General features: G+C 36.7%; 1 long non-coding RNA gene across 1 annotated transcript in view; it reads right to left on the bottom strand.

Moving 5' to 3' along the window:
- LOC136747976 (uncharacterized) overlaps positions 1 to 21,003 on the bottom strand; it is a 74,211-nt gene extending 53,208 nt beyond the window's left edge. The window contains exon 1 of the long non-coding RNA XR_010816554.1: positions 20,948 to 21,003. This is a non-coding gene — a long non-coding RNA (uncharacterized LOC136747976). The remainder of the gene's footprint in view (positions 1 to 20,947) is intronic.
- Positions 21,004 to 21,355: the final 352 nt, after the last annotated feature.

The raw sequence follows: 21,355 nt of genomic DNA, 5'->3' as shown, positions 1-21,355 counted from the left end.
CACCGTTACATTTTGTACCACTGTGAATCACTTCTTGATGTTTAAGTCCATTTTCTATTCACTTAACTGATAATATATTAAAATGCTGTAAGTGTAACACCCCGCGGCATACTTTAGTTCTGAATTTGGGCCTGCAGTGGAGTTAAAATGGACATTTAATTTACAGTAATTTCCCAGTGTCTTTCATATTTGATCTATCTCACACTGTGCTAACATTTTTTAATTTTTTTTTAAGAAACATTACGTTGGTTTGCACTACTGACTCTTGCAAATTCCATGCACAGAGAGATGTATATATCTTATGAAATAAATAAAATATATAAATAAAAACTATTTTAGGGTCTAACCTCAGATATATGATGTATGTGTTTATGAAATCATAGGGTTAGAATCCAATTCAAGGTGGCTTTCTATAGCCAACCCTGAGGTCAAAGGTGACTACTCTTGATGCCCTTGTGAGGAGTCAATTTCCCTCAGGCCAAAGATCATGAATAACGCCCCACACCACACAAGATCAGGAAAGGGACTGCTTCATAATAATGGTTTTCCAGGAAACACCAGTATTTTATTTGAAAATAACTGGCGCAATATCATTTCAAATTTGAATGCTATCAGGATTTAAGCACTGTACTGTCTGTGATTGCTGCCTTTTTTCATTTGTTTGGTTGTTTGCATTTTGTTAACACATCTACACACTGGAAAACTGAAATTTAGATTAATTTCTAACTCACTGCTCACCTTTAGGGATAATTCTCCACGTTAGCTTTCTGCACTCTAAACTGTAAAGAAAACAAAGATCTTTAAAATGTTCCCGATCAAGTTATGTGGTCACAAAGGAACCCAATCTGTGAGCAAGGAACCATAGGATGTCATTCCCATCAGGTCAATACAATGACGGATGGGTCTGAGGCTCTGAGCTGAGCTGCGGCAGAGGCCACAGACTCCATTCTGTGTTGAAATAGCTGAAAAGACAAATTAATACTGAAGTGGACAATATTGAATTGGACTGTCTCGTAATGCACCCGAATAGACTGAAGTAGATTACCAAAACTAGGCCTCTATATGCTTCAATCAACTGGACTGGCTTTGTAGGGTAAACATTTCAAGATGGAAATCAGATATGAATAGATTACGATACAAAACACTGGCTGGGCAGAGGACTGTTGTCAAAAATAAAAAAAGTTAAAATATGTAGCCAACCTTGAATGTGTAAATACCAAATGGTGTAGGGTTTTCTTTTCTCGCTTCTCTTCCTTTTCCTTTTTTCTGAAGGAATTATTGAAGCCTTAGTACAAACAAGATCGTTCTTCTGGGGAAACATATTGGAGGCTTGGGAATTTCTGGTTATATCTGAGTTGATTGAAAATCATTCTGATTTGGCAGCTTGAAAGGTTACCTGCAAAATGGGTTCAGGAGAGGTCTAGGCTCAGTTCCCAGTGCAAATCTACCTCGATGTAGCACTTGCTGGCCAGAGAGAAGGCAGGGAGAGGGGGAAATATCTAGCGGCTGTTATCTTGTGGATGCAGTCCTTGGATTCAGATGGAAGGCGAGTGTGACCTAATAGTTTACAGCTGAAAGCAGGGAGTCGGGTGATCCTGGTTTTGAATGCCATTGACCCCTGATGTGACCTGAAGCGTGAGGCTCTGGGGTTAGTGAATAGCCTCCTGGTGTGGTTGAGGTGATAGAAAAAAAAAATGATTGCATGTACCTTTGAAAGACCCGCAGGCCTCTAATAAGAAGTGGACATCAGCATGCTGTGTTTCAGGGGGATTCACGGCCACAAAAGCCTGGCTCTTCCCTTCAGCGAAGAACTGCAATAAAGCCGCACAAAACATGTCTTCCAGAATCAGTGCAATTATTAAAACAGACAAACAACAACGACAAAAAGTATTAGTCCAGCTTTTATCTTGTTACTTTTGTGCTTTTGCATGTGATAAAATAATGATGGTGAAATGAGATTGTCCAAACAATGAAATTATTTGTTACTCCGCATTTCACATAAATTAGACACCAGCAACAAACTGAACCTGTATTATTTAAGCCGAAGAAAGTTCTGGGTGTCAAAGCTTTTTCTTTACCTCACATTCAGAAGCCACGGCGTTGTGTGTTAATGAAAGGTTCAGGGTGCGGGTCTCTTTAAGAAGTTCTAAGTGAGCGATCATGACAGCACGGCTGAGGTGAGCAACCGCGTTTCAAATGAACCTCCACCAAACAGGCATTATTGGAAATCAATTAAAGGAACACTCACTGCCAAATCCAACTGCAGGACAGAATAAGGTCAATAAAATATTGCTTTATTTAAAAATAAAACCAGGTTACAGTTTAAACACAATTTATTGTCTCTCCATGGTTTTAGGAACAGTCAAATATTCCCTGGTTTTAATTAAACTAAACTATGGGCACAAGGCATATCAAGACGTGAAGCTGTCTTCGACTGAGTGAAAATTATTTACAGACCAGTGGACATCTGCGAAAGGAAGAATCAGACAGAGCAATGGCATACTGCTCATCAGCATTAGGGCAATTCACAAGCAGTGCATTTGTTTTCTTCGGTTAGTCACTGTTGATTGGAAAGCATTTTTCAACACCATCTTATTGATTATTGGCTGGTTCACTCCGATGAGTATTCATGCTGGGCAGACGCCGTCTAAAGTCGTGTCACTGGGAGATTTTAAATGCAATGGATAAGTGTAATGTGTCTACCAATATCATGCATTTCCTTTTTTGTTGCTAATAGCAGTCTTTGTAGATACAGGAGATTCTATATATGAAGTATTGCCATTGACAAGAATTTATTTTTTATTTCTGAAAAAGAGGTAATAAATTACTCCTCGCCAGATCTGACCTAGATATCCATACTGCAGAAAAAGAGAATTAAAGTGAGCGATACTGCAAGAGAATTCTGACTAGAATAAAGAACTAAAGATCCGGAATGGGGAAAATCTAAACCCAATGAAGTCATTCATAAGTAAGTAAACAATGCAGAAATCTGTCAATTTCTGACAAAAACACATTTACTAAAGGCTCTGAGTGAGGGTGATGCTTAGGGTTGGAGTTTAAGTGATTTTTGGCCTAATTCTTTGAAAAGACTACATTTAAAAGATATTTGTCTTTGACCCGTTTATATTAAAAAAAAAACGTCAATAGAAATTACAATCCACAAGAAAACATAGTAGTCCCCTCAGGTCTAATAATAGACTTAGCAAGGATGAGAATTTTGTCTATAATCTATACTCTTGACTTTCAAGTGATCAGCCTACTATAAAGGTGTTAAGCAAATTGGCTGGAATGAGAGTGATCAGGTTATTGGTTTTCAGAGTGACAAGCCGATGAACAGAAGGAAACTTGGAGCTGAGTGGCTCGTTCTGTGTGGAAGGTTTTTTCCAAGGGTAGCTGAGTGAAAAAAACGCAGCTGTAATCATAATTGGGGAGAGGCTAAATACATACATTTGATATCCACCTAGGACGTGCATGTTCAGAGGAATACAACAAGATAATTCATGGGATCATTGTAAGATTTCTAGATGTTATATGTTTAGTATCATAAGAATACATTGTGCAAAGTATGTTCTGTTTTCAAACGCATCTAGGTTTTATGCTCCAATGATAACCAAGCATATAATCTTCAACCTTCCCAATTATTTGAAGTAATGTACTTAATTTACAGAAGTAAAGACTTTCAGACATGCAGTTATTCCAAATAAAATCATTATTTCCAAGCTCTCAAATTCTTTCTCCTCCTTTCTCAGCTCTCTGTGCAGAAGATAAAGTTAGGAGTTTTATACAGAGTGAGAGTTAAACTCTCTGCTGTTGTATAAATAAATACATAAATAAATAAACACCCTCATGAAAATAGACTTCACCATCGAGTGGCTCGGCCTCAGTCAGCTGGAAAGCTGCGAACACAGTAGCACCTCGCATGAGGAGGACGCGTCCATGCATTTCAGATGAGCTCTACCGAGTCAGGCGTTCATTACCTATGGCACAAGGTGGGAGGGCTTCTGAAGACCTGTACGAATCCTAAATGCTGGCTGCGTGGGAATTATCATCTTTACAAAGTGAACAAACATGTACATTGTGCACTCTGCATTCGGGGGCTGCGTCGGATGATTCCCAGATTGGAAACAGGATAATACCACGCTGCTGAATGAGTTCTGTGTGTGAAGGTACAGGCGAGGGGGTGGCTTGTGGCTAGGGATGTGGTTCCCTATCATGGCTGATCTTGACAGTGAAAATTGGTGCCTTAATTTCCCAGAGGTCTCTGCTACTCTTGACTTAGGCCTCATTTTGGTTAATCACACTGTCCTTCCCCCTGTGGACCACCTTTTGACATCTTAATCTGAAAGCAGAAATTAAGGGATTCTGTGGCCTCTACTGTGGCTGAAATAATAAAAGCATGGACATACAGCAATATTATATGTGTGTGTGTGTATGTATGTCATTTAAAAAATATTTGTAAACATATTTTGAAACTGTCTTTTACTTCAGCATAAAAATGATGCCTTCTCCAGTACTGCCCCTTGTTCACAATTAATCTTTTTTAAACCAAAAATTCTAAAAATCAAATTTTGCTCAAGTTTGTAATAGCATTGTACTATTTTTTTCTATGGCAAACAAACAAACAATTATAATACATTTCCCTAGACTTGGTGTGTGAACACAGAGGACACAAGCAAAATGATTTGGGGTAATGAATATAAGGTGTTTTATTCTGTGTTGGAGAATACCTTATGTTGCATACTTTTTGATTCACATGACATGGGGAAAATCACAGTGACCTTTCACCTTTTCTACGCCTGCTCCATTAACTTGGTTAAATAGATTAAGCCTAGTCTGCAAATAATCCCTTGTTTCTCTCCACCAGGAGGAGGATGCTGAAATCACATGCATTCATTTCCATGAACCACAGGGCCTAAGGAAACCATTATGTATTCTGACAGACTAAGGACTAAATATTTCAAATCATGGTTTGGTTACCCTGTGATGGTGAGAACCCAGATTTTGCTCACAATTTAATTCTCACATTATTAAAATTAGTTAGGTAAGAGTTAGTTAACAAGCACAAAAACAACAAAAACTAACAACGAATAAAAATATCAGATAGATATCCAAACCCTCACCATTAAACAGCTGTGACTCCTTAAAGATAAGCCAAAGTGCAGAGGTATTCCTCCCTCTAGTGATTATATATTTTTCTTTTAATCATTAATTAATTAATTAGCAGACAATCTTATCCAGGTGATTCCATCACATCAAGCTAAAGAGAAGTAGTCACACAATACATGTATTTCCCTCTCTCTCACACGTGAAACTGTTTACAAAAGAGCATTATATTATACAAGTTCTAACTGAAGTAAATGAAACTAAAGTCTGGTATGATATACAATGTACGATCCCATTTAGGGGCAGTTGAAATGCATGCAAGAAAATGGTAACAGTTACATCAGTGCTCCGTGCACAGAGGCATAATTACCCTGCCCGGGCCAGATTCAACAGGACTTTTTCAGTGTCACCAGCTGATAGGAGCAGCATAAAATTACCAGAAATTAGGAATTAAATGATTTGATTAAGATTTTTTAGTGAGCATCTCCATTCTTATGAGTACTATTACAACCCAAGTGCTGTATCAGACCCCTAATTAGTCTTGTTTCTGATGCAGTTTGTTGTTTTGTGCTCGAGGCTCGTGTGAACAGAGCAGGCTCCCTCACGCTGCAGCCACATAGCGAGACAGACATTTTCACAGAGCTGCAAGTCCACCTTCCTCATTGCCCTATTGATTGGCCTGTTTGATTTACAAAGAAAGTGGCACTTCAGAAAAAAGACAAATGGCCGTGACAGTGTGCCCTGAGCCATCCCTTTCTGCTAATGACTGAGGAAACGAAGAGTGTTTAGTGTCACGTGGCTTGAGGTCAATGCTGAACTCAAATATCAGTGGATAACGACGGTAAACAAGAAAACACACTGTACGTAAAACAGAGAATACAGTAAGATATTCTGTCACTGGCCATCAGGCTGCTGAAGCTTTCATGTGCATGACTCTAGCTGCGTGCCCCTTGTGGTTTTCTCAGTAGGATGATTAATCCAAATTATTACATGCTGCAGTACACTGGATGAATGAGGGGGTTGTTCTAATGCTTTTATTAATGCTCTTGATTGAACAGATTAAGCTAAGTATTTTTAATTAATGCTTTATTGTATTGTTATTATTATTATTTAATACTGTATTTAGGTCAATCTATCAATCTATCATCTAGGTCTAATTTACATCCCTGCTAACATTTAATCTCTGGAAAAGCAGACTGTAAAATAATGCTTTTCCCGTTTGCAACAGTTCTGAATTCGATACTCATTTATATATGTAAGAACTGCTTCCACAATACTACAGTTTTGTTTTATTATATGTATTATTATTATTTTTAGTTTTGCACAAAATATCTTTAAATTGTACGCCTGAATCTCATGCATAACACCCGGTAGGAACGATCTGAGCAGACATCAGTGGCATCTTACAGAATGACTCCTTTTTCTCTGATTGAGAATGAAAGGCACATTGTCACCAGTTACAAGGTCATTGTATATTTTCCAGGACATGATCCCCAGTGTGTCTTACAGAAAATGTTTTACAGTTTTCACGTGTGAGCTAAGCAGAAGTGTTGACCCTTAAAAGAGCTCTGTACAGTACTTTGAAGTGATGACCATAATAGCATGGACCCTCTGGTGGAAAAATGGCACTTACTGCACACTGTATCACCTTGACAACTCTGTTCATCCTTGGCTACAGCACGAACTACACAACACTCACACTCGCTACAGAAATGCTTAGTTTTTAGTTTTTTTTTTAGCTAACATACCTATGACATTATAAACATATACAGAATATGAACAAAAATACATTCTGTTCAAGGCGCAAATGAGTTTAAACAAATGTAATGGGTCTGTTATGATTGAAATGGGCTTTTCTAAGAGACTGAATGAGGGCTAAGCCTTCAGAAGGAGTGTTTAGACAGAGTTGGGTGAAGTAAAAAAAAAGAAAAAAAAAAAAAATATATATATATATATATATATATATATATATATATATATATATATATATATGAAAACCAAATAATTAAAAAATGAACAACAGAACAACAAACTATAAAACCGGAAGAAAGGCTTTCTTGAAAGAAGACAACAAACAAATACATAAATAAGAACAGGAGCCCAGCAGTGTACGTGTTCCCCTGTGGTAGCAAAATGTGTGTCTCACATAAAAATGTATCGTTTGTTCTGCTGAGATTTGAAGCCCCTGTCTGCTTCTGAATTCAAGGACTGCTTCCAGCTAGCCATGTGTTCTTGTGATCAATGTCGGTCGGGTGTACACAATTAGTTTTTCCAGTAAATCTCACATGTGAACTCTCTGGCTTTTAGTCTGCAGAGCTGTGGAGAATAGGTTATTTTTATACACTATAGATCTCTCAAACCCACAGTGTTTTTATGCACCGCCTCTGTGTTGAGTCTTAACCACCGGTGGTTCCGACATATTTATTTATTTTTGAAAGATTAATTAAAGAGTGGTAGGCTGTATGTTTCATAAGATATTATTGAGACATATATGTCTCTATTGTGAAGCAAAACCTTTTATAGCAACCTGTTCAAGTTAAAAATACAGATTCAAGCTTTTCAATTAATAAATACACATATTACTACAACTACTGCTATTTCTTTGTATTTTTTTTACTGAATGGTTTGATTAAATGCCTGAATACATGCACACACAAAACCCTTTATTTCTTAGTTATTATATACTGTATCCAATATAATAATAATGATAATAATGATAATAATAATATGTCAAATACAAGAATTGTAGCATGCTATTAATGGGTTAAAAGGCAGTCACAGTTGGAGATATTTAAGAAATCCCCAGCTGTAGTCTTTGTGTACACACTCTGGATAAAGACATTGTGTAAGGAGAAGTCTGGTTTCAGACCAGAAGCAATGCAATCATATGCAAAAGGGCACAGGAACAAATCAATTCTGAGAACTCTTTCATCTGGAACCTTTACAATGTTCCCAGAAAAAGCTACACAGATTTATGGCAGTGTAAGTTCAGCCAATTAACAAACTAATAATGATGAAACAAACACAAGACAACAGTTGTTTACAGTCAAAGTTGCTGTCAGTCTGCATCAAAGCCAGCTGCAACTCTGTGAAACGTATTTCATTTAATCATTCAGAAAATAATAGGATTCCCAAATAAAACCCAAACCGATTCCTTCAGATTTCAACCAGCTGCCATTTAATTCACAGCATGTTGATCAAACTCTTATGAACCTTAAAATCTAGTTCAACATATGTTGTGTGTAGGATGTGATCCATTTGCCTATACACAGCCATAATATTGTGGAGACAAAAAAAATAATAATCTTCTAACAAGCAGTTTGACATTTATTTGGAGTTGCAATCTGCAATTGAAAATGTTGCAATCTGTGTTTATTCCACTCTCTTATCAGGTCTGTATATATCTTACAGACATATCATTAATGCAGTATATTACTTGTCAAGTGTTTTGTTGTCATGTACAAAATGTTTAGAGCTAACAATAGTTGTCTTACCTCTTGCACTAAATTGTCTAAATTATTCATTTGACTGGGATGCAACTGCAACTTCACTGCTTTGACCTGTTGTTGCATTACAACAACCAACATTGTGTTTGTCAATCAAAAAGTCACACCAGGACAACACAGTAAAACAAAATAACATTATAGAAACCACTTTGAAAATTCACTCAGACAACTGCGAAATTCTTGAAAACCAATATAAAGTTAAAGTTTTAACTTTGTATTATTTTAAAATGGCACCCTGGACAAAAGCAAATTCTTACCAGTACATCTACTTGGACTCAACTGAATACCGACTTGCTACTTTAATGTGCTTCTGCAGATTGTTTTCTTCGTCGACACAAGCTGTTATTATGTTTTGTAAGTGGCAGTCAGATTCTAAAGAGCTTGTTGTGAAATCAACCAACATTACCTCATTAAGTCAATAATTCATGGACTCTTTTATCTAAAGTGGCAACCTCACACTTCTCCAAAGTGTATGTAATGATAATAATGGATTTTCCAAATGGAACACTCTCAACACAAGGTCAGTGCACACATGAGGAATGGGCCCACTGTTCTGGTCTGGATCACAGAAAGAAATGTTGATTATCAGACCCAACTGGGATCACCTCATAATGTTGGGAGAATAAGTTATTTACTTGAATGGCACATGAACATTTGAACACACAGTTCTGTCAACAGACACTCCTCTGTTTGGGTCTGTTCAGAGCCTGGAGGTTGGTGGAGGACCACGAAATGACTTTGGTAAGACTACAGAGACAATAGTAGTAATGGAATTAGTATTAATAGAAGTAAGGAAGAAGAAAATTAATTGTGCTTTAATTATCTAAATCAGCACTCTTTAAAGCCCATTTTAATTCAAGCATTTGTCTTCCAAATGCAATTCAACAACTTTGTCCTTGAAATGTATCCTAACCTTGATTTAGTCAGAAACTCTTCTTTCTCTAAAGCAGAAGATGCATTATTGTGTAGGTTGCCATTGTAAAAAATACAAGGATGGGAATACATAGATTTGCTATGAATATTAAAAAATAAAATATTTACGTCTCTCCTGTATCACAGTTCAGAATAAAGATTCTGATATGTTGGTGTTCATAGATAAACCTTTAGATTTAATTAGCTTTAAAATGTTTGTATTAGCTAGGGTTTGGGTTGAGGCTGTTGTTAGGGCTTAAAATTCACCTACTGATGAAGGACATGCATCGTCTCAGATCTCTCAGTTTGGCATTATAGTGCAGTGTCACAGTTCAAAGATTAAACAATAAAGATTCTGGTTATTATTTTGATATTAGGTGCAATGTGATATCGGGCCTGTTCTGTACTCTAACACAGTATTCAACCTCGAAGATCAATATAGAATCAAGATCATTTTTATCATGTACATTCCTGGAGTAATATGGTGATGCTGAGTCTATTATAGTTCAGGAATGGAAACAGGAAGCAAATTCACCTTTTGAATCCTTCCCCATATAATCATAAAACAGTATTAAAGTTATAATACAAAGGCAAAGTATGGAGACAACAAAGGTTTTAATTTCTTATTGTACAGGACTACAGCTCAGATTATGTGTCTGTATCATCTTCAAACAATGTTGCATTTGGATGGCTTTCTCTATATAGATAACCTCTGTGGTTTTGTCTTGAAAAACCCCATCACAAATATATTTGAGCTAAAATATTGATGATCATTGATTTTCCTTTTTCCCTTAAGAACTGCCACTTTCCTAATTCCTTTTATGTTAAGAAACAGTTTTTTTCAGTAATCATCTATATTCTTTTAAGATGGTATTATTTATTTATTTATTTATTATTAATAATAATATTACTACTACTTCTAGATGTGAGAATGCTTTATATCAAAACAGTTTTATTATTTTATATTACTATTCAAAACTGTAGATAGGACTTTATTTAGTCATGTAATATGTAAACACATGCTCAGAATGCTCTGTCAGGTGTGAGCTGTGAGGTTCAGTTCAATTCCTTTCAGAGCTACAAACACAACATTAAAAAAAAAATAACCAAAACCCAAGAAAACCCAAAACATATGAGCGACATTCACATAAAACATGCAATGCATTTTGGGGAGACAAGGGATTTGTCTCCAAACCATTACACTCTCAGCCTTAGAACTACAGGGGTGAGGACAAATGGCCCATTGGTCTAGCAATGCCCATGACTGCCCTTGTGACAGATGGATGCATCATCCAATGAGTGCAGTAACAATTTCATGAAATCTACCTCAGGATATTTTGCACTGACATGGGGCAATGGCGCATGTTATTGTACTCCTGTGAAAAGTGAGCCGGTTGCATCTTTCTTTGCCAAGAAGGACGTCTATGCTCACATTGTATGCATTAGCACATCAGTACCATATATCAGAGACTATCACTTCTGTTGTTTTTTGTGTTACATTGACAGGATTTCTGATTAACTGTCCCCAAGCACACAAACCTGCAAAACTATCTAGGAGATAGAAAAAGACTAATCTACGTTGTATGCATAGCTGAGGAATGTAAAGAACTCACAGCTTTGTCAACAAACAAGCTGAAAAAAAAGCTGTTCAGAATATTTCACATTGTAATAACATTTTATCTTCTTCTCAAGATGTGTTTTTTTTTTCGTACTCGCCAAATACTTTCTAAAAATGTATGGATTGTTTGCATACCACGGAAAATCATTTTCATTTGTAGCATTTTCACATTATTGAATCTTTACATTGCTTACTCTGTTACAGGATCACTGAACATTTTCCTGTCCACTTACAAAATTATCTTGGTTTTCCAACAGCAATGTCCAACTGGACAAAGAAAAAAAAGAAAATTCCCAAGAGATTTTTTGTAAAAGAAAAAAGAATGAAACATGAACACACACAAAACATGCTCTTAAAGCAGTGTAGGACAAAATGCAAGTTATTCAACCCAAATATAACGCTTGGACATGTGAACACACTTACCTTTCCCATGACAGCTATGTGTTAATATAGTCTTACACATTAGTTAATGCTTCGCTACACCAAGAGAAATCAATTGGCCAAAGTGATAGGATGTCCTTCGTGGTCAAGCACAGGGGTACAAGTCATGCTTTCCCAAACGCTGTTGTTTCTATTCCCCTTGATACTACAGGTGTAACTGTGAACATCCTTGGCTTTAATAAACAAATATGGATCCTTCTGCTGCTCAACAACCAGTGAAAATTAGCCCAATGTAATGGTAGAAAGGACTGACAGGGTACATAGTTACAGACGCTAGGAAAACTGTGAATGTACAGATATAACAGGCTTTAGTCTATCTGCATGTCTGTCTAAATATCTATGTATCTATCTAGAAATCAGCATTTGTCTTGCTACCTGTTCAGTGTCTACATTAAGGAATTTATTATTCATTTATATTAAAAATGAATGTTACCAATAAAAAAAGACAACTTTTCTTATAATATATTGAAGCAACTTAAAAAGGTGAAATTTAAGTATTTTTCTACTTCAATGCAAATCCAACCAGCTACCCTTCAGTAGTATTTCTAAAATGTGCTACAAGGCACTACATCCACAACCACAACAAAAATAATAAAAAAAGTTCCCAACCAGATTGTTCTATGGTTACATGACGATCCAGATGCGTCTTTATATCTCACCACCGTGTACTGTGCTCAAATTAAAGCATTATCCAAAGTAGACAATACTTATTCGGTGCAGCAGTGAGAGTGTGTCTTTGGGATTCGAGGAATACCACTACATCAATATTCTGCATGAACGGCTGGATTATCATCTACAACCTATTAAATGCCTTTCAAATCAACACCTGTGAGAACAGGCTTAGGCATTTAAGGCCTCTCATGTTCCCATAAAAACTGTGAAGTTCAGGTCCAAGAAGCTACAAATTTGACTTCCCTGACCCATTCTAATTAATGTTTACCTAACGCATAAAAATGAGACGTTTAATGTTAAAGCTCTGTTCATGCAAGGATTACTCGGGCTCCCAGAGTCGGCTCCTCACCCAATCTCAGATTCAAGGTCATCCCTTCTACTAACATTCTTTTGTCAGTAAGATGTTTTCAAATCTTTTTTTACATTGAAGTGGATTTTTAGAAGAGCTTCTCTGTACTCTTTTAGCTCCTTTGTTCTCTGTTTAAAACAACATTTAAAAGGGACCAGGAGGTGTGATGGTCTTAAACCAAGTCTTTCAACTCGGGAGACCTGCATTAGAATCCAGCTTCAATCACAAGATTTAAGTGGTTTCAGTTTAGTCCCCTGTGACCGATTGTCCACAACACAAAAACTATTGCAGTTTTATACAATTGTCACAGAGCCCGTAGGCTTATTAAGCACGCAGAAGGCGTTTTGGTTTTGTCACCCATATGTTTGGAGGTCCTACAAAACTCTACAGTGGTTCTGCACCTCATTATAATCCATACAAACAAGTTTTCTTTTTTAATAAGTATAATTATTATTATTATTACTTTTGGCAGGTCCCTTCTTGTGGATTTTGTTGAAATTCTATGATCTGCTGAGCGAATATATATTTCCTTACATACATACAAACTTTAGGAACAAAATCACTGAAAATCTGAAGTAAAACATTTTGAACTTTTGAGAGTAATGTCGAGTCACAGTGGAGAGCAGTGTAAAGTGATTATGTCTCCATCTTGTTTTGGGGTTCACCTTTTTCCATTAAATTACCTTCAAAAGGCAGATGAATCAAAGAGAATCATGTTTTATTCTTAAGCTTGCAAAAAGGTTGTATTTGGAGGGTGTTAATTTCAAACCCCCTTGAATTTTACTTACAAAGGGAGTTCAATACTGTGAATCTTCTCTTTTGCGGCGCATCGACTACCTTGCTATGACAAAGCTCCAGCTCTCCCACATCTATTGAGTTTTCGGATCACATTGAAAGGCAAACTGAGCATGACTTTAAATGGACTAATCAGCCTGTCTGAGGTGGCATTGTATTTAATTTGAGTCCTGACCAATAATTCTGTATCAACGAAGATCCAAGAAACCTCCTAATGCAGTGGGAAGAAAGATAATTATGACCAATTGATTTAAATACAGAAGTGCAGGGGGTTTGCCCGTGGTTTTAGAACCACACCAATACCTCAATACACAGAAATCGTGAGAGAGAAGAGGCCACAGAACAAGTCATGTAATAGTTTTAGGTCACTCTCACTTTTTTCTCCTTACCTCCCCTGTATTCACCTGCTTACTGACGAAGCAGCTCTTGTGTTTTACCTCAGACATACATTTGGTTGGTTTGGGGGGGGGGATAAATAAATCAAAGCTTTAAATAATCCCCTTAGAAAGCCTATCAGCCATGCTTGCTTGCGCCCTGCTGCTCTATTGCAGGGGTCCTGGGGGTGAGCTGTTCAGACGGTGGACACTGGGGTTTCGATGTTTTGCAAATGACCGCTTTAGCTGGGCACTGGCCGCAGAGCACATTGTTCTGGTCCATCTACTTTGTTTGTCCTTAAATACAATCTTCCCCCAGGGCTTGATGAGCTGACTGAGCTACTCAAATCAATGCGGTCAACATTAGTTCAGTAAGTTGTGTCTCTTTCTACTTCAAAAAGCCAATCCTCGGCAGAAGGAAGGGCTTAACATATAGGATTCTTACATCCAGATTTGTTGTTTAAAAGATTTGTTTTCATACCCTAATATTTTAGTCAAATTGGTCTTTCAGTTTCCTACTAAGATTAATTATTTAGTTGCATGATTATTACTAAACCACCTAATCCTATGATGGTGTCAACTGCTCAAGGTATATACTCAGTATAGAAACTGTGTATTATTGGTGAAGTGTTGGTCTTTAGTAAAATGAGTTACCGCTGCAACTGCAAAACATTTACAACACTACCTACTAAGGCTTCCTTTTTTGTTGGATCCCCAAAGATTCAATCCCTTTTCCACCAACAATTTTATTTTCATTAACCTATTAGTTTTTTCCCTTTAAAGTCCTATTAAAATAAAACCCATTTCAGAGAAGACATCTGAATGTGAAACTGCCAAATTGTTTACAGATAAGGTATAATAAACCTAACCGCAAACACTTCTGGGGGTTTGAAGCATTCAAAGGATAAAAAAGTAAACATGGTTCCCTTGAACTACCCCGAAGATTTAGAGAAACAGGGATAATTCTGGATGAAATGAAGATATTTCAATGGAGTCAGATACTTTTTTTGCCTCTTCCTTGTGGGAAGGAACTGTTAATATATGGAGGTTTGATGTACAGCCTAAATGAGGTCTCAAAGGGGATGCTACATTTTAAAGAAAAGCCGTTTTTGAACTCCACACAGCACTTACTGCATAACAGAAGTCTTTTCTCAAACGTTACCCATTACTCTCTCTGCTTCTTGCCTGGGGTTAAAAAGCAATACTCTTTCAGTTTTCATTTTTTATATATATATATATATATATATATATATATATATATATATATATATATATAATTAAATAAAAAGGTACAAACAGGTCAGGCAACTGATCTGTATTCACACAATTAAAGTTTTTTTTTCTTCCTCATGACACTTCTGCAATAAGAGTCAAGGTGAACTGGCCTAGACAGGATCATTTACACACATTATTGAACAATATGAGAATTGATGACTAACAGTTAAACAAGTTAAAGAAGACAGTAAGGTATTCATTCATGCAGCTTGGGACCGGTTTTCCTCTGATATGCAATACACTCTCTACACAGATATATTTATGATATCATTCAAATAAGATAAAGGCTGTTAATGTTCATTTTTATTCTAAAGAGATATGTTTGTTTGTTTTTAATCAGTGTCAGGTGCCAGTGCATTGTTTGACAGTATTCACTATTGATTGACCACAGAAACAGTTTTTTTGGGAAAAAAACATTGTTTGAAATCTGCATAGTAAACACAGCAATACAAATACTGAGCATTGCCTTATTTACTTAATTAGCAAGCCATGCACGAAGCAAATTATACACCGTAGAAGTTTTTTTCAATGTATGTTGAGGGTTGTCAGTCAAAACTAGGCACGTACTGTTTGGTTGTATTAGAGGGACCAAGATAAGGGCTGTGGATCATATATTATTATTATTATTATTATTATTATTATTATTATTATTATTATTATTATTATTATGACAATGATGACCCTGTTCTGGTTGAAGCAATTATATAAAAAAAATGGATTCTTCTTCTTACGTTAATTAGAAGACACTGTTATACAAAACATCTCATATGGTTTAATATGTATTAAATATATGTGACTTATATGGATTAACAATCACTAAAATACAATAGTCTATTCTATTACATCCTGTTTTATTCCAAGGGAAACATCATCAACCTATAGCAAACTTAAATAAAATCTTGCAAGCATAAAAACAATACATCTGTAAACACATGTCTCTATGATAAAGGAGTCGGCCATCCTGAATTAGATCTAAAAAACATTTGATGCAACTTTACTTGAGGGTGTGAAAAGTGCTACACAAAGTGGATCACAGCTGACTCAGCCACAGCAGCATATTTAAGAATCGGAGTCCAGCGGAGCATGAAGGAGCATTCAGAGAGAGAGAGAGATGCGATGCTGGCATGGTCTGGGGCTGGTACAATCACCGACTAAATACACAAGGCCTTCCAGTACACCCTGTGGACATGTACAGCATAACTACATAATAAACAGGCATTTATTAATAATTTTATCTGTCGCACAGTGGGGGGGGCATCATTTCCTTTGAGTAAAGAGATAAAATTATAATTGAAATGAAAAATGTTGTGCAATTATTGAAACCCCCACTCAATCACCCCCCCACCCCCCCCCACACACACACATACTCTTTTCAGAGTAAATTGCATGTGGAACAACAACTACATAGTGTAACAGCTCATGTCCCCAACAAATATTTCAGATAATAGGTGGCTGATGTGAGCACTTAACCTTTTTTTTTAAATAGCATTCAGAATGAGGGCTGATGGAGAGGCAATCCCTTGCATACAGTAGAGTAATCCCATTATATATGAATGAATAGATAGTCCTTGTATGAAAAGACTCCTTTATGTGTCTCCACGGCATTTTGCAGGGATTAACATTACAAGGCTTTGTACACATCGCTGGTGAATGTTTCTCTGTTCAGCCTGAATACTGAATAAAACAAGTTTACTCAAGATCTTGTTAAGCTTTATGGTAAAGGTGTGAGCTAATACAATTACATATTAGGAGTAACAGAAGTTCAATGTGTGTGTGTATATATATATACACACACACACACACATATTCTCACACAGACACACAATATTTTACCCAACGTATTGTGACATAACTCTCTTTGCTGCACATGTATTGCATCAAATCAGAAGCTAGTCACAGTTCCTGCCAGTTTGGCACATGGATAAGATATGATCATGATCATATTCAGCAAACATGGCTGCAGTGTTCTAGGAGACCATTGGGATTAGGGCTCAGAACAATGGTCGTCCATCCCACCGAGTGTCAGGATAATAAGGATAATTTATTTTATTTTACAGGAATCTAAATAACAATCCAATGGCATAATGGTTTGATCTTTATGAGCTCCTGGCTGTTGCATACTACTGTAAAATGCATATTTCATGCTTGTTACCTTACAGTCACCACATTTTCACCCTCAGAAACACATAGAATTAAAATAACAAATTTTATTCACCGCTGTTATTTGTACAAGAAACTGTGAAAAAAAACTGCTATGCAACAGGAATCTTATTTCCATCTCTGGACTAATGCACAAAACATTAGAAAAACATTAAGACGACACAAAAGTTTGCAGCTGCGAATGGTAGAATGTAATCCAATCTGCAATATTGGCAAATCTGTGGTTTCAGGCCTTATGATGGTTATTTATTCAGTTAAATTCAAAAAGATCTCTGCATTATGGAAATCGATATTTATTTTTAATTTTCCGAAAGGGAAACAAATCTGAGGATTTGCATTTTCTCCCCCCCTGGAGGCCAGAGTCTACGATAAAGCCTACATTTTTTGCTGATGTTCTGAGTCAATATCATCATTGAACGGTGTTGACCATTGATCAGTCAAGTGAAGCAGCAGAAATGGCTCCCAGCTTGGTAAAGAAAAGAAAAAAGAAAAAGGGGGGGGGAAGCAGATCCACACAGGGAGGCGTAAGAATGGAGCAACCTGACTTTACAAGGCTGATTACTCTGCTGACAATGGCCGGAGGTTGTACGAGAGCCAAGAAGAGGTGTCCAAGAAAAAAACGAAACAAGACACCCCCTGCTAATTATAGACTTCTCTCAGCAGCCCACAGTCCTTAAAATGGCTGCCAGCCCTTTTTAAAAATATACACTTGAGGAGGCAAAACAATGATCCCTGACCTGGCTTGAATAGGCCAATCATAGGGTTTGGGTACGACTGAGGACAAATAAAACCCCCATCTAATTATGGTGTTGCCCAGCAGCCTTACTTCATAATGAGGGGTTGGTAGCAGCATTGATGCTTGCCTGACCTTCCTGTTGCCAGCTGGTGTATCACACTTTAATGGAGAAAAATAATAGGTATGTGGGTGAGTCAAACAGCATAGAGGCCCGGGCCTCAGCTGGACCTGCACAGGCCACTCATGAATAAAGCTAACTAATCCGTAGCCGGGGCTGCACAATAATCCTGAAGGAGTATCTCTTTGTTTTAATCCTTCCTTGACCTGATAAAAAACACAGTGAAGTTAGCCTGACTTACTTGTCAGGCTGCGCTGTTCCACAGATGGCCTGTTTCTTTAAGCTGCTGGGGAGAGGGTCAATATATCAGCATGCAGGAGCTCTCCTGAGGTCAGGACTGCATAAAACATGCCTTGGCAACCTTAAGGGCAAGTTAGTTATAATCCTTAATGTGGGGGACACCCCAGCAGCACTTTTTTGGAGCACTGCTTTGCAAATCTGGCTTTAACCTTTCATCACATAACCCCTTGTATCATCTTTAAGGCTGTCATTTCAAAATAATCAGATTTTATTTTTTTATTGAAAAACATGAAATAACCATTGTGGCTTGCATCAGACCGGCTGCTTCATTTTAATTAAAGAAAGGTTAAAAGGGATTGAACACCTAAATTATTTTTTATAGGGGAAGACAGGTATTTAATAAAACAAAAAAAACAACATAAGAACAAAAAACAAGAACAGCGCATGCTGGAACAATGAAAGAGGTGTCCATACTGCAGATCTGAATTGGACATACACAGAGTCAGTGCATCTTGTGTGAACTCTTGTGCCTGTTTTCGTGATTATGTACTTAAATACAGCTTTACAGTTTGGAACCAGTGCTTTGAACTGAACAAAGCTTGAAAGAATCAGCAGGTCTTCATTTATTTTTTTGAATCGTGCAAATCCTGAGGTGTTGTGAGCCACAGTAGATGAGTGGATTTGTGAAAACTGAACATTTTCTATGTGGCTATGCATCTTTTGTCACTGATAATTTCCAAGCTCAACAGCAGGATTCAGTATGAAACACTGTATCAATGTGATTGGAATCAATACTTTTTGCACTGTCATTTGTCACATATTTACAAGCCTGAAAAACAGTCCATTTTGCTCCACTGCAATTTGTCAAAGAGCAACTGTAAAGCAAGCACTAGACTTAGTGCTGCTTAACCAGCTGGTCACTGGCCTTCAACCAGACAACACATTGTTAGCTTTTATATCATTTTGAAGCAAAAAAATCACAAAGAGGGCCTTGTAGAAGGGAATAACAAATATGGTTTTATGTGTCTGTACATGTTGCTATAGTGTAGATGTCAGATGTATTCCACTTTTCTAGGTCAATTCTATCATATAAGCAACTTAGGAAAAAAAAAAAAGCCAAATATTGTTAGATGTCAAACTCTGGCATGTATGCCCTTTCAGGATTTCAGGATGTGTTGTGTTATAACTTCCTGGATACCCCAAAACTTCATGATTATTAAATCTTAATTACTAATAACACTATAGCAACACATAAAGACACATAAAACCATAATTTTAGTAACCATACATGTTTCCCTTTAATATACACTATTCTGATTTCCACATAAACATTACCAATTACTCCATAAATAAATTGTAAGTATGTTAAATGTATCAATAAGGAAGTTAAGCAGGAAAAATGACATTCAACAAATACACTATAATACAATATAAATTACGTCACCATACCATTATGCATCCATAGGTTAACAGATATAATACAACTGTAAAGTAAAAAGACTCTAAGACATAAAAAAAAAAAAAAAACTTGTTTTTGGTCAATAAAATTATTTTAAAAACTGCGCTGACTAACACTAACACAAAAATCTATTTGTAATGAATGATTTGGTTCACAAACAATTTCTATAAAGTAACCCATTAAAGTATTACACAATATTATGTGTATTATGCCAAGTACATGACAACGCCAATTATAATTAAAATGAAATTCTAAATTATTAATAATTTAAAAAATAAGTTAACAGTACTCACATCTCCAGCGTGTCGACAGTTGATGTTTCTCGATCAATAGCAGTATCAATTAAAAACAATTTCATTATAAAGTAATTGAATTTAAAACCATCATAAACAGTAAAAATGATTTAAGGCCTTACATAGCAGGAAACCAAAGACACAGGCACTACGGCTGTGTTCAGAGGGAGACCTATGGTGTAAATTTAAATGAGCGAGATATCATTTTATTCAGTTCGTAAGGCCAGACGATAAACTCGTTTAAGGCTTTACCACTCTCGATTTATCAAGTTTTCCATCACTCAGGAAGATAAACATGATATCTCATTCACAACCATTATGTATCATTTATGCATTTCACATACAACCCCATGACATCATTACTATCAATCTTTATTTTGCAGGAATAAGTACCCTCAAGAGATGCATCTTATTTACAAAGTTTTCCTGGAAAGATCATGGACAGAGAACCTGATATACCATGGAATACTAACATTTCACCTACTGTAACTATTACTTATACTACCACTACTACACCTACTGCCACTACGTGTGATGATACTACTACTACTAATAATAATATTAATCATAATCATAATCATAAAAATAATGTGAGATTGTGAAAGATATACATGTAGCATTCATGCAACCATAGTGTGTCACAATATTATTGCCTCTGTTTTAATATGATGCCTTACATTATTCAAATACATAAAAACAACATCATGACATTAAGCCAGGGACAGAAATAACCCAACGCAATATGAAGGCTTTGTCAAGAAACAGGTCTGACTCGCTCAGTAACATGCATCCTTGATCAATACATTTTTCTTCTGTGAACAGTGGCACTTTACAAAACAAAAGAGAGTCCCACAAAGTCCCGCACACAAACAAACAAATAAATAATAAATAAATACCTTGATCTTCTGCTTCTTCCAAAAATTCGACATCTTTTTAACCGCTAAAAGGCACTGCAGATTACATTTTAACTCACAATGTCAGACTTCCAGGAAGCTTTTAGAGGCGGCGGGGTGGGGTGGGGTGGTGGAGGTGGGGGAATTGTGTGTATGTGTGTGGGGGGGAGGCGGTGGGGGGGTTAAAAGTGTGCTAAATAGTAAGGAATCAGAGGAAGCAAAGCCATTAACACCAGTTGCAAGGTCAGACTTTAAGCTATCTTTTTTGTCGTGTTTAGATTAGGGAAGCAATGTCTTTTTCTCTCTTTCCCCTCAAACTGAAAAGACCCTTGGGCCTTCTTATTCTGGTCTTTCTCCCCTTACTCGTAGCCACCCATTAAGGGCCTAATTGAAAAGCATCCTGAGGGACTT

The sequence above is a fragment of the Amia ocellicauda genome, chromosome 4 (genome assembly GCF_036373705.1).
Source record: "Amia ocellicauda isolate fAmiCal2 chromosome 4, fAmiCal2.hap1, whole genome shotgun sequence".
In the NCBI taxonomy this organism is placed as follows: Eukaryota; Metazoa; Chordata; class Actinopteri; order Amiiformes; family Amiidae; genus Amia; species Amia ocellicauda.
Note: the sequence above shows the minus strand (reverse complement) of the source record. Positions and strands in the feature narration are given on the sequence as shown.